At 42.1% G+C, this 1,004-nt stretch overlaps 1 non-coding gene across 1 annotated transcript; it reads left to right on the forward strand.

Annotated features, from left to right (window-relative positions):
* The first annotated feature begins 363 nt into the window (after positions 1-363).
* On the forward strand, positions 364-436 carry Trnat-ggu (transfer RNA threonine (anticodon GGU)). Its single transcript has one exon. It is a non-coding gene; the product is annotated as a tRNA-Thr (tRNA).
* Positions 437-1,004: the final 568 nt, after the last annotated feature.

Here is a 1,004-nt window from a genome sequence, read left to right on the forward strand (position 1 = left end):
AAAAAATTCTTCATATCTCTCTATGACCCACCACAACCTCCCCTTTGCTTTCCGAGGTTTTCTTGGCTGCCAACCCTTATTTTCTGTCTTATTTTCACGGAGCCCCTCATTTCCCATTTTCTGATTCGCTACATGCTTAGCGAGGGCCTCTGTTCTGGCAGTCTTGGTTCCAAAGGGAGCTTAAGAGGGTTCAACGCTGGTCGCCACTCTCGACATGTCGTAGACACTCGAGTCACAGCCCGGGGGTTAAAAAGAAGGTCCCCTTCACCCCGAGTAGTCCGAGTGGCGCTGGCTATCACCCCCAAGTGCAGGTAACAAAAATACCTTAACATAAAAACCCGAGAAAGTGCTGGGGAAACAGCCCCGCCGGTAGCGTAGTGGTTATCGCACCAGACCGGTATTCTGGAGGTCGTGGGTTCGGATCCCACCCGGCGGGCATTTTTTCACCACTTTCTTTTCGACTCAAAAAATTCTTCATATCTCTCTATGACCCACCACAGCCTCCCCTTTGCTTTCTGAGGTTTTCTTGGCTGCCAACCCTTATTTTCTGTCTTATTTTCACGGAGCCCCTCATTTCCCATTTTCTGATTCGCTATATGTTTATATATATATATATATATATATATATATATATAGCGAATCAGAATAGGAAATGAGGGGCTCGTTGAAAATAACACAGAAATAAGGGTTGGCAGTCGAGAAAACCTCGGAAAGCAAAGGGGAGGATGTGGTAGATCATTGAAACAGATTAAGAATTTGGAAAGAAAGAAAGAAAGTGAAGAAAAAATGCCCGCCAGGTGGGATCCCACCTGGCGGGCATTTTTTCTTCACTTTCTTTCTTTCTTTCCAAATTCTTAATCTGTTTCAATGATCTACCACATCCTCCCCTTTGCTTTCCGAGGTTTTCTCGACTGCCAACCCTTATTTCTAAATATATATATATATATATATATATATATATATATATATATATATATATATATATATATATATATATATACGAC

Source organism: Haemaphysalis longicornis, unplaced genomic scaffold (genome assembly GCF_048455015.1).
Source record: "Haemaphysalis longicornis isolate Haplotype H1 unplaced genomic scaffold, Haemaphysalis longicornis Haplotype H1 scaffold_2, whole genome shotgun sequence".
In the NCBI taxonomy this organism is placed as follows: domain Eukaryota; kingdom Metazoa; phylum Arthropoda; class Arachnida; order Ixodida; family Ixodidae; genus Haemaphysalis; species Haemaphysalis longicornis.